Here is a 13,856-nt window from a genome sequence, read left to right as displayed (position 1 = left end):
TGCGTTTTACTATTTGGGCAGCAAAATAACTGATGATGGCCGAAGTAGAGAGGATATAAAATGTGTACTGGAAATGGTAAGATAAGCGTTTCTGAAGAAGAGAAATTTGTTAACATCGAATATAGAGTTCAGTGTTAGGAAGTCTTTTCTGAAAGTATTTCTCTGGAGTGTAGAAATTTGTTAACATCGAATATAGATTTCAGTGTTAGGAAGTCTTTTCTGAAAGTATTTCTCTGGACTGTAGTCATTTATGGATCTGAAACAAAGATGATAAACAGTTTAGACCAGAAGAGAGTAGAATCTTTTGAGATATGGTTCTACAGAAGAATACCGGATATTTGATGGGTAGATCGCGTAACTAATGAGGAAGTACTGGTTCAAATGGCTCTGAGCACTATGGGACTAAATTTCTGAGGTCATCAGTCACCTAGAACTTAGAACTACTTAAACCTAACTAACCTAAGGACATCACACACATCCATGCCCGAGGCAGGATTCGAACCTGCGACCGTAGCAGTCGCGCGGCTCCGGACTGAGCGCCTAGAACCGCTAGACCACCGCGGCCGGCGGGGAAGTACTTAGTAGACTCGGAGGGACAAGAAATTTGTGGTTCAACTTTATTTACTAAAAGATTAGATCGGTTGATACAACACATTCTGAGAGATCGAGTAGTCCCCAGTTTCATTTACTGTTGGTGGGAAGTGTACAGGGTAAAACTCGTAGAGAGAAGACCAAGATATGAATACACTAAGCAGATTCAGAAGGATGTAGGCTGCAGTAGTTACTCGGAGATAAGAGGCTTTCAGAAGATAGAGTAGCATGGAAGGCTGCAACAAACCAGCCTTCGGACTGAAGACCACAACAAAACATCATTCAAACTCAACAACCTACATTAACAAGAATGATACAAATCTAACCATAAACGTGAAAATATGTGCAATATTTACAGCATATGACTGTAAAGTACAGAAATGGAACTATAACACGTGTGACTTTTTTAAAAAGCGTTTCTTGTTGTTGTTATTATAAGGAACGAAAATAGTTTCCCTGTCTCTTTAGATACACTGATGAGTGCCCCGATGTGGACATAAGCATTTTATCAAGCATTTTTAACCATGCCTATTATTGGCCCCGATTGCCAGTCAAAGATGTCTCTGAAAATCCTGTAGTAACAAATTAATTTACGTCTTCCTCCACGCAGAGTTCGCCCGACTACAATATTTTATTCAAAATAATCTCCATTGCTATTTATAATTTCTTTCTCCTCTCCAGCAGACTATGAGTGCCACGCCCAAAAAAAAAAAAATCTTTTGAAGCGAACCAGTCAGCAAGCCATTTTTGCACATTTTCATACAAATTGAGGCATTGTTCAGCGACAGTGTGTCCCAGTGATGCAAACGGATGATAATCGGACGAAGTCTGGAGAATAAGCCGTATGCCCCAGTATAGCATTTCCCAACTGAACGCCTCCATCGTTTCCCTGACACGTTTTGCTGTTTATGATGGGGAGCAATATGACTTTGTGTTGGCTTTCTCCATACTTCGGTCGTTTCTCGCGTAATGGTCGATTTAAATCAATCATTTGGTGTTGGTAGCGGTCAGTGTTAACGGTTTCACCAGATTACAGCCTTCTGATTCCACCAAACACAGAGCATTGTCTTCTTTCCAAAGCAATTTGGTCTTGCAGAGTATGTCGATAGTTTGTCTGAATTCACCCATGATTTACGACGCTTACTGCTCTCAAAAGATATCCATTTTTCATCACCTGCCACTATTCGATGGAGAAAACACTCTGTTTTGTATCTGGCGAACACCATTTCACAAGTGGTCTTTCGATTTGCCTGCTGTCTTTCATTTAGTTCATGCGGAACCTATTTTCCCACTTTCTGCACCTTTCCCATAGCTCTCAACCGAAAAGAAACGGCTTTTTGCGTCACATTCAATTGTTCCGCGAGCTCCTGTTGATTTGAGTATCATCTTCATCCAATAAGGCCTGCAATTCATTGTCTTCGAATTTCTTTCGGTCGCTTCTTGCGATCGTAGTTTCTCACGTCGAAATCTCCATTTGAATTTTTTGAACCACGCGAAACACTGTGTTTTCCCAAGAGCATGTAAGCCAAAAGCTTCGACAAGCATTCGATGCGATTCTGCAGCAGCTTTCTTCAAATGATAACAGAAAACCAATGCTGTCCGCAAATCGTAGTTCGTAGGCACAAAACTCGACATGTTTCCGGGTTTTGAAACAGATACCGATGTGTGAAACTTGTGTTCACGTGTGTTGACATTCGTCGTCAGCCGTTACAGGAAGCATATGGCGCTGCAGACGCGGTCGCACTGGCCCTACAATGACGGCTAGCACCATCTATAGGGAAATTCCGGTTTTGCACTTCTACACCTGGTAACTACGAGCACGGTTGACCAATTTATGGCATACGCAGAGCTTAGGCAGAAATGAAAGTGATAAAACTGGGAGCTCGAGAAGACCAGGAGTTTAGAAAAAAATAGCATTTCTGACGCGGGCGGGGTGAGACATCAACCTTTTACGTTGACATGCTTTCTAGGCAGTGGTTGGCGCAGTGGAAAAAGTGCGGAATGATTGTCCGAGGGTAGCCGGGTCGAAATGCTTTGCAGAGAGTACTTTATCTTCTTTATTCTCAACTTTTACGTTACTTACGTTGAAACTAAACTGAGCTAATGCTCAACATATTCTATTTATCAGTATTTTCATACAACGCATGAAAATTTAAGGCGAAGGCAAAAGGAAAGACTAAATTCATCTGCAAATGTCTGAGGTTACTGTTAATATTATCCGCAAGGTTATTAATATACAACATGAACGGCATGGGACTAAAGACACTTTCCTGGGGTACACCCGAAGTTACTTCTACGTCTGGCGATGACTCTCCATCCAAGGTAACACGCTGTGTCCTCCTTACCAAAAGATCGTCAATCTAGTCAAAAATTTTGGTTGTAAAACTATGTGATCAAAAGTATCCGGACGCCTGGCTGAAAATGATTTACAAGCTTGTAGCGCTCTCCATCGGTAATGCTGCAATTCAATATGGTGTTGGCCCACCCTTAGTCTTCACGACAGCTTCCATTCTCACAAGCATACGTTCAGTCAAGTGCTGGAAGGATCTTCAGGAATGGCAGCGCCATTCTTCTTCTTTTTTTTTTTTTTTTTTTTGTTTTTTTTTTTTTTTTGGTCATCAGTCTACTGACTGGTTTGATGCGACCCGCCACGAATTCCTTTCCTGTGCTAACCTCTTCATCTCAGAGTAGCACTTGCAACCTACTTCGTCAATTATTTGCTTGACGTATTTCAATCTATGTCTTCCTCTACAGTTTTTGCCCTCTACAGCTCCCTCTAGTACCATGGAAGTCATCCCCTCATGTCTTAGCAGATGTCCTATCATCCTGTACCTTCTCCTTATCAATGTTTTCCACATATTCCTTTCCTCTCCGATTCTGCGTAGAACCTCCTCATTCCTTACCTTATCAGTCCACCTAATTTTCAACATTCGTCTATAGCACCACATCTCAAATGCTTCGATTCTCTTCTGGTCCGGTTTTCCCACAGCTCATGTTTCACTACCATACAATGCTGTACTCCAGACGTACATCCTCAGAAATTTCTTCCTCAAATTAAGGCCGGTATTTGATATTAGTAGACTTCTCTTGGCCAGAAATGCCTTTTTTGCCATAGCGAGTCTGCTTTTGATGTCCTACTTGCTCCCTCCGTCATTGGTTATTTTACTGCCTAGGTAGCAGAATTCCTTAACTTCATTGACTTCGTGACCATCAATCCTGATGTTAAGTTTCTCGCTGTTCTCATTTCTACTACTTCTCATTATCTTCGTCTTTCTCCGATTTACTCTCAAACCATACTGTGTACTCATTAGACTGTTCATTCCATTCAGCAGATCATTTAATTCTTCTTCACTTTCACTCACGATAGCAATGTCATCAGCGAATCGTATCATTGATATCGTTTCACCTTGTATTTTAATTCCACTCCTGAACCTTTCTTTTATTTCCATCATTGCTTCCTCGATGTACAGATTGAAGAGTAGGGGCGAAAGGCTACAGCCTTGTCTTACACCCTTCTTAATACGAGCACTTCGTTCTTGATCGTCCACTCTTATTATTCCCTCCTGGTTGTTGTACATATTGTACATGACCCGTCTCTCCCTACAGCTTACCCCTACTTTTTTCAGAATCTCGAATAGCTTGCACCATTTTATATTGTAAATTTTATATTGTCCAGGTCGACAAATCCTATAAACGTGTCTTGATTTTTCTTTAGCCTTGCTTCCATTATTAGCCGTAACGTCAGAATTGCCTCTCTCGTCCTTTTACTTTTCCTCAAGCCAAACCGATCGTCACCTAGCGCATTCTCAATTTTCTTTCCCATTCTTCTGTATATTATTCTTGTAAGCAGCTTCGATGCATGAGCTGTTAAGCTGATTGTGCGATAATTCTCGCACTTGTCAGCTCTTGCCGTCTTCGGAATTGTGTGGATGATGCTTTTCCCAAAGTCAGATGGTATGTCGCCAGACTCATATATTCTACACACCAACGTGAACAGTCGTTTTGTTGCCACTTCCCCCACTGATTTTAGAAATTCTGATGGAATGTTATCTATCCCTTCTGCCTTATTTGACCGTAAGTCCTCCAAAGCTCTTTCAAATTCCGATTCTAATACTGGATCCCCTATCTCTTCTAAATCGACTCCTGTTTCTTCTTCTATCACATCAGACAAATCTTCACCCTCATAGAGGCTTTCAATGTATTCTTTCCACCTATCTGGTCTCTCCTCTGCACTTAACAGTGGAATTCCCGTTGCACTCTTAATGTTACCACCGTTGCTTTTAATGTCACCTAAGGTTGTTTTGACTTTCCTGTATGCTGAGTCTGTCCTTCCGACAATCATATCTTTTTCGATGTCTTCACATTTTTTCTGCAGCCATTTCGTCTTAGCTTCCCTGCACTTCCTATTTATTTCATTCCTCAGCGACTTGTATTTCTGTATTCCTGATTTTCCCGGAACATGTTTGTACTTCCTCCTTTCATCAATCAACTGAAGTATTTCTTCTGTTACCCATGGTTTCTTCGCAGCTACCTTCTTTGTACCTATGTTTTCCTTCCCAACTTCTGTGATGGCCCTTTTTAGAGATGTCCATTCCTCTTCAACTGTACTGCCTACTGCGCTATTCCTTATTGCTGTATCTATAGCGTTAGAGAACTTCAAACGTATCTCGTCATTCCTTAGTACTTCCGTATCATTTGCGTATTGATTCTTCCTGACTAATGTCTTGAACTTCAGCCTACTCTTCATCACTACTATATTGTGATCTGAGTCTATATCTGCTCCTGGGTACGCCTTACAATCCAGTATCTGATTTCGGAATCTCTGTCTGACTATGATGTAATCTAATTGAAATCTTTCCGTATCTCCCGGCCTTTTCCAAGTATACCTCCTCCTCTTGTGATTCTTGAACAGGGTATTCGCTATTACTAGCTGAAACTTGTTACAGAACTCAATTAGTCTTTCTCCTCTTTCATTCCTTGTCCCAAGCCCATATTCTCCTGTAACCTTTTCTTCTACTCCTTCCCCTACAACTGCATTCCAGTCGCCCATGACCATTGGATTTTCGTCCCCCTTTACATACTGCATTACCCTTTCAATATCCTCATACACTTTCTCTATCTGTTCATCTTCAGCTTGCGACGTCGGCATGTATACCTGAACTATCGTTGTCGGTGTTGGTCTGCTGTCGATTCTGATTAGAACAACCCAGTCACTGAACTGTTCACAGTAACACACCCTCTGCCCTACCTTCCTATTCATACCGAATCCTACACCTGTTATCCTTTTGTTGATTATTCAATCTTTTTCTCATGGTAACCTCCCCCTTGGCAGTGCCCTCCCGCAGATCCGAATGGGGGACTATTCCGGAATCTTTTGCCAATGGAGAGATCATCATGACACTTTCTTCAATTACAGGCCACATGTCATGTGGATACACGTTACGTGTCTTTAATGCAGTGGTTTCCATTGCCTTCTGCATCCTCATGTCGTTGATCATTGCTGATTCTTCCGCCTTTAGGGGCAATTTCCCACCCCCAGGACAAGAGAGTGCCCTGAACCTCTATCCGCTCCTCCGCCCTCTTTGACAAGGCCGTTGGCAGAATGAGGCTGACTTCTTATGCCAGATTATTTATCAAAATTTAGGCAGTGGCGGGGATCGAACCCGGGCCCGAAGACGTTTTGATTATGAACGAAAGACGCTACCCCTAGACCACGGGTACCCCAATTCTTCATGGAGTGCAGCACTGAGGAGAGGTATCGATGTCGGTCGGTGAGGCCTGGGACAAAGTCAGCATTCCAAAACATCTCGAAGATGTTATATAGGATTCAGGTCAGGACTCTGTGCAGGCCAGTCCATTACAGGGATGTTACTGTCTTGTAACCACTCCGCCAGAGGCCGTGCATTATGAACAGGTGCTTGATGGTGTTGAAAGATGCAATCGCCAACCCGAATTGCTCTTCAACAGTGGGAAGCAAGAAGGTGCTTAAAACATCAATTTAGACCTGTGCTGTGATAGTGTCATGCAAAACAACAAGGGCTGAAAGCACCCTCCATAAAAAACACGACCACACCATAACACCACCACCTCCAAATTTTACTATTGGCACTACACAACTGGCAGACGACGTTCACCAGGCATTCGCCATACCCACACCCTGCCATCGGATCACCATACTGTGTATGATAATTCGTCACTCCACACAACGTTTTTCCACTGTTCAATCGTCCAATGTTTACGCCCCTTACACCAAGCGAGACGTCGTTTGGCATTTACCAGCGTGATGTGTGGCTTAGGACCAGCTGCTCGTCCGTGAAATCCAAGTTTTCTCACTTCCGCCTAACTGCCATAGTACTTTCAGTGGATCCTGATGCAGTTTGGAATTCCTGTGTGATGGTCTGGATAGATGTCTGTCTGTTGCATATTACGATCCTCTTCAACTGTCGGCGGTCTCTGTCAGTCAACAGACGTGGTCGGCCTGTACGGTTTTGTGCTGTACGTGTCCCTTCACGTATCCACTATCACATAGGAAACAGTGGACCTAGGGATGTTTAGGAAAGTGGAAATCTCGCGTACAGACGTATGACACAAGTGACACGCAATCAGCTGACCACGTTCGAATTCCGTGAGTTCTACGGAGCGCCCCATTCTGCTCTCTCACGATGACTAATGACTACTGAGGTCACTGATATGGAGTACCTGGCAGTAGGTGGCAGCACAATGCACCTAATATGAAAAACGTATGTTTTTCGGGGTGCCCGGATATTTTTGATCACATAGTGAACTTCAAACGATTGTACTTTTGAAAAGAACCGTAAATGTGGTACTGAGTCAAATGCTTTTTAGAAATCAAAAAATACTGCATCTACCTGACTGCCTCGGTCCATAGCTTTCAGTATGATATGAAAGAAAATTCTTCACGTGATATATGTTTTCAGAATCGATGGGGGAGGTCATTCTGTTCGACATACGTCAATAAGTTATTTGTGAAAAAAGTATTGTATACCAGGAGTAAATCTAATGATTGTCTCGAACTAGAAGTCTGTAAATGTATGTATATACGAATTAGCTTATTTTAAATTGGTCTAAACTTGACATGTCCTATATCCTTGTAAAAAGAGATCTATGGATGAATAAAGCTACTACTACTACTACTACTACTAACTACTACCACATTATACTCGTCGTCAGAGTATGTTCTAAGATTCTCCAACAAATCGATGACCAGATACTGGACGGTAGGCCTACTTTTGTGGATCACTTCCGCTACCGGTCTTGTAGACAGAAAAGACCTGTGCTTTTTCCAACTGGACTCGATTTTTTGTTTATACAATCGTTTAATAGTTAGAAGAGGTGGTAACTCAGCCGCAAATTCAATATAGAATCTGATAGGAATTCCATCGGGCCCTGGAGCTTTGTTGAATTTTAGCGATTCCAGATGTTGCACAACACCACTGACACTAATACTTATTTCACTCGTCTTCTCAGTGGTACGTGCATTGAATTGCGACGGTTCTCATACGGATTTCTTTGTAAAGGAACATTTGAAAATAGAGTTAAGCATTTCAGTTTCTGCTTTGTTGCCCTCACTTTCAGTTCCTGTCTCATCCGTAAGTGACTGGGCACCAACTATGGTGCCACTAACAGACTTTACATACGAACAAAAATTATTTAACTACTTTTCCTTATACACAATCTGTTAAGAGCGTCGTTTCCTTTACGTGGAAACTATAGTTATGGCTTAGTATCAAAGAAGCTACATCAGAAATTCGGATACAAATAATAAAACTGTATTGAAAGAGCAAATGTGAAAGTGGTAAGACAAAACACTGTCACAGCTGCTCATCGCCTGGCGACGTTGTGGGCAAGTGACGCCGTAATAAAGTACCGGGTGATCAAAAAGTCAGTATAAATTTGAAAACTTAATAAACCACGGAATAATGTAGATAGAGAGGTAAAAATTGAAACACATGCTTGGAATGACATGGGGTTTTATTAGAACCAAAAAAACCATATTGCTAGACGTGTGAAAGATCTCTTGCGCGCGTCGTTTGGTGATGATCGTGTGCTCAGCCGCCACTTTCGTCATGCTTGGCCTCCCAGGTCCCCATACCTCAGTCCGTGCGATTATTGGCTTTGGGGTTATCTAAAGTTGCAACTGTATCGTGATCGACCGACATCTCTAGGGATGCTGAAAGGCAACATCCGACGCCAGTGCCTCACCATAACTCCGGACATGCTTTACAGTGCTGTTCACAACATTATTCCTCGAATACAGTTATTGTTGAGGAATGATGGTGGGCGTATTGAGAATTTCCTGTAAAGAACATCATCTTTGCTTTGTCTTACTTTGTTATGCTAATTATTGTTATTCTGATCAGATGAAGCGCCATCTGCCGGACATTTTTTGAACTTTTGTGTTTTTTGGTTCTAATAAAACCCCATTTCACTCCAAGCATGTGTGTCAATTTGTACCTCTCTACCTGCATTATTTCGTGATTTATTCAGTTTTCAAATTTATACTGACTTTTTGATCACCCGGTATGCGACGATGCGGCCCCGAAATGGGGACATTATTTCATGACATTTTTGTAAATGCATTTGAAAACTGCTTCCCAAAGAAAATAGTTAAATATACTCGTAAGAAACCTTGTAACAAACCATGGCTTACTAAGGGTATAAAAATATCTTGTAACCGGAAAAGGGAAATGTATCTGACAGCAAGAAAGAGTAGTGACCCAGAAACTATCAAAAATTATAAAAACTACTGTGTTATATTAAGAAAAGTTATTAAAAAATCCAGGAGTAGGTGTATCATGTCTGAAATCAGCAACTCTGATAATAAAATTAAAACAATTTGGAATATTATTAAAAGAGAAACAGGTCAACCAAGAGCAGAGGAAGACAGTATTACCATCAAATTGAATGAAAACTTTACGAACAAAAAGTCGGAAGTTGAAAATATTTTTAATAATCATTTTCTAAATGTTGTGGATATAGTAGGATCCAGGTGCTCATTAGAAGATGCTAGGCTGTTAATGGAAGAGGCCATACCTATGCAATTTGATACAATTGAAATCTCACCCACTTCTCCCTCTGAAATTAGGAAAATAATAAACTTGCTTAAAAGCAAAAACTCACATGGAATTGATGGCATTTCCAGCAAAATACTAAAAGCTTGTTCTCAACAGATAAGTAAGATTCTCAGCCACCTGTGTAATAGCTCTCTGGAACAGGGCATTTTCCCTGATAGACTGAAATATGCTATTGTTATACCTTTGCATAAAAAGGGGGCTAGATCTGATGTCAACAATTACCGTCCAATCTCCCTTCTAACAGCTTTATCCAAAATTTTTGAGAAAGTAATGTATTCAAGAGTAGCTTCACATATCTGTAAAAATGAAGTACTAACAAAATGTCAGTTTGGTTTCCAGAAAGGTTTTTCAACAGAAAGTGCCATATATGCTTTCACCAGTCAAATTTTGAATGATCTGAATAACCGAACACCACCCATTGGGATTTTTTATGATCTCTCAAAGGCTTTTGATTGTGTAAATCATGAAATTCTGCTAGACAAGCTCAAGTATTGTGGCATGAGTGGGACAGTGCACAAATGGTTTAATTCATACCTAACTGGAAGAGTGCAGAAAGTTAAAATAAGTAGTTCTCGTAACATGCAAAGATCAGCACAGTCCTCAAACTGGGGAACTATCAAGAATGGGGTTCCACAAGGGTCAGTCTTGGGTCCTTTGTTGTTCTTATTATATATTAATGACTTGCCATTCTATATTCATGAAGAGGCAAAGTTAGTTCTCTTTGCTGATGATACAAGTATAGTAATCACACCTGACAAACAAGAATTAAATGATGAAATTGTCAATACTGTCTTTCAGAAAATTACTAAGTGGTTCCTTGTAAACGGACTCTCACTGAATTTTGATAACACACAGTACATACAGTTCCGTACAGGGAATGGTATGACGCCATTAATAAATATAGACCTTAATCAGAAGCATATAGCTAAGGTAGAGTATTCCAAATTTTTAGGTGTGTCCATTGATGAGAGATTAAATTGGAAGAAACACATTGATGATCTGCTGAAACGTTTGAGTTCAGCTACTTATGCAATAAGGGTCATTGCAAATTTTGGTGATAAACATCTTAGCAAATTAGCTTACTACGCCTATTTTCACTCATTGCTTTCATATGGCATCATATTTTGGGGGAATTCATCACTGAGGAATAAAGTATTTATTGCACAAAAGCGTGTAATCAGGATAATAGCTGGAGTCCACCCAAGATCATCCTGCAGACATTTATTTAAGGATCTAGGGATATTCACAGTAGCTTCTCAGTACATATACTCTCTTATGAAATTTGTTATTAACAACCAAACCCAATTCAAAAGTAATAGCAGTGTGCATAACTACAATACTAGGAGAAAGGATGATCTTCACTATTCAATATTAAATCTAACTTTGGCACAGAAAGGGGTGAATTATACTGGCACTAAAGTCTTTGGTCACTTACCAAATAGTATCAAAAGTCTGACAGATAACCAACAAGTATTTAAGAAGAAATTAAAAGAATTTCTGAATGACAACTCTTTCTACTCCATAGAGGAATTTTTAGATATAAATTAAGAAAAAAAAGAAAAAAAATATTTAAAAAATAAAAAAAATAAAAATAAAAAATAAAGAAAAACAAAAAACACAAAAAATAAAGTTGTTATATTAACTTAAGTATGTTGTTAAATTAACCTAATTATGTCATGTATTAGAAAATTCGACTTGTTCCACATCATTACGAAATATCGTATTCATGATCCATGGAACTAGTATTAATCTAATCTAATCTAATCACTGACATAAGAGACTTCGACGTGGTCCTATACCTGGGAACGAGCAGCTCAGAAATGGCGAATCTGGTCGGCTGTTCACGTGCTAATGTCATTAGCACCTATGGAAAGTGGTTGAAGGACGATGAAATCACGAATAGGCACACGGTGTAGGACATTCATGTCTCATAACAGAACGTTGCACACCTGGGAACAAACATGTCGGGAATGTGAAAGCTGGTCGGCCGTTTTGTGTGTGCTACTGTCAGGAGCATGTGTGGAAAGTGGTCAGAGGGCGGTGAAGCCGTGAGTAGGTGACAAAATCTTGAGTGCCCACACTTCATCACAGAAAGTCTCTTTAACAAAGATCACAATGATGGTGCAGCCACAAGTATTTCAGAGCACATAGTTGAAGATGGAGCTCTGCAGCAGATGACCCCTATGTGTTCACACGTTGACCCTATGACATTGTCAGTTACGATTGCATGTGATCGTCGAGATTGGGCCATGGATCAATGGAAATGAATCAAGTGGGTGAATGAAACCCGTTTTTTGCTACTGTCTGAATATTTTTCCATCCAGGCAAATGATTGTTCGAAACATTCACCCTGCTACGACGATTTGATTATTGGTGCAGACCACGTGCATCCTCTCACGCTCAATGTCTTTCTCGACGGTGATGGCACCTTTCAGCAGGATAACTCACCCATGTCACAAGGTCAGAATCGTGTTACAGCGATTTGAAGAGCAAGACAGTGAAGTAAAGTTAATAACTGATCCATACCCACTAAACAGTGGCCCGTAATTTGCAGGAGCTGTGACTTTTCTACAGCCACCTGCTGCCTTATACCTCCAGAAAACTAACAACAACTTGTCGAGTCCATGCCACACAGAATCGCTTCTGTATTGCATTACAGAGGCAGACCAACATGTTATCAAGCAGGTGCTCATAATGTTATAACTCATCTTACATTTGTCATAAAAGACTACTACTTATATGACCTTTCGACAATTGCCTACAATTATTCAGCACTGATTTTAAATTATGTAAGGAGTAACGCTGATTCCCGTCAGATCACCAAGGTTAAGTGCTATAAGCCTTGGCTAGCACTGGGATGGATGGGTCTGCCAAATGCTATTGGCAAGCAGGGTGCACACAGCCATTTTCAGGCCAACTGAGGAGCTAGCTGATTGAGAAATAGCAGCTCCAGTCACAAAACCAGCTGGGAGACCAGCGTGCTGACCACATCAACGACGCCCATCGTCTGAGAATGACATAGCAGTCGGTCGGTACCATTGGGCCTCCTGAGACCTGTTCAGATGAAGAAATAGAAACAGAGGAAAATCTTCGTTTCTTTTGTTGCCATACTCTATTGATTCATTTACATAACAATGAATGATAAGTATTCAAGATCTGGGTATTTTTTACGTTACACTATAAGTTGTAGATTGTCTGCCTCGACAGCTGAGCGGTCAAAGTGATGGGATACCATGCAAAGGGGCCTGGGCTCGATTCCCTGCTGGGTTGCAGATTTTCTCCGCTCAGAGACTGGGTGTTCTGTTGCCTTCATCATCATCTCATCCCCATAGACACGCAAGTCACAGAAATGGCGGAAACTAAAAAGACTTGCACCAGGCGAATCACCTACCCAACGGTAGGCCCTAGCCACACGACATTTCATTTCAATAGTATATTTAATGAGTGAAATTTCTAAGGAACACAAGAATATCTTACTTACTTCCACGAATGTTAGCCCACTAAGCAACACCATATTAAAAACCAAACTCCCAGAGAGACAAGTTTCTAATTATGAAATGCACAGGTATCATATACTTCACTAATCGAAGATGTCGTACACTGCATGAGTTTCCAACTTACATTTCAAAGTGCTGGCAGTGTTGCTGAATAAGGGCAACAGCTCTTGTTATCATGTAGACTACTATGTTATTAATTTGTGTGCCCGACTAACCATGTACAAATTTATTTGCCTTGTTGCTAACAGTCAACTTAATGATTTGTTAATCTGTTTTTCTTTCCACAGTACGACTGGAATATTCATTAATCTAAAAAAAAGGCAGCTTGAGAGCTCTCAGAATACTGCCAATCCACTACGAGGGTAAGTCATTTTCTAGTTCCAAAGACATGTTGTTGTTGTTGTTGTTGTGGTCTTCAGTCCTGAGACTGGTTTGATGCAGCTCTCCACGCTACTCTATCCTGTGCAAGCTTCTTCATCTCCCAGTACCTACTGCAACCTACATCCTTCTGAATCTGCTTAGTGTATTCATCTCTTGGTCTCCCCCTATGATTTTTACCCTCCACGCTGCCCTCAAATACTAAATTGGTGATCCCTTGATGCCTCAGAACATGTCCTACCAACCGATCCCTTCTTCTGGTCAAGTTGTGCCACAAACTTCTCTTCTCCCCAAT

The sequence above is a fragment of the Schistocerca serialis genome, chromosome 12 (genome assembly GCF_023864345.2).
Source record: "Schistocerca serialis cubense isolate TAMUIC-IGC-003099 chromosome 12, iqSchSeri2.2, whole genome shotgun sequence".
Classification (NCBI taxonomy): domain Eukaryota; kingdom Metazoa; phylum Arthropoda; class Insecta; order Orthoptera; family Acrididae; genus Schistocerca; species Schistocerca serialis.
Note: the sequence above shows the minus strand (reverse complement) of the source record.